A 229-nucleotide genomic window follows, 5' to 3' on the forward strand; every position below is an offset into this window, starting at 1 on the left:
TCTGTAGCTGCGGGGGTTGGGAGTAGCTGCAGACCCCCCAGGCATACAAAGCCTTGACACTGCTGGAAGTATCTGAGGTAGGAGAACAATTTTCTGCAACTAGGGAGAAGCTAGGGGCACACCAAAGGAAGTACAGAGTATTCATATTGCATTCCTTAACTAAGGTATTGAGTCTGTAAACTGTGTATTGATGTTCATGTCCCTTTAAGCCTGTACAGCACTTCCTGTG

This window comes from Staurois parvus, unplaced genomic scaffold (genome assembly GCF_062004578.1).
Source record: "Staurois parvus isolate SC_StPar_1 unplaced genomic scaffold, SC_StPar_1.0 ptg000288l, whole genome shotgun sequence".
Taxonomy (NCBI): Eukaryota; Metazoa; Chordata; class Amphibia; order Anura; family Ranidae; genus Staurois; species Staurois parvus.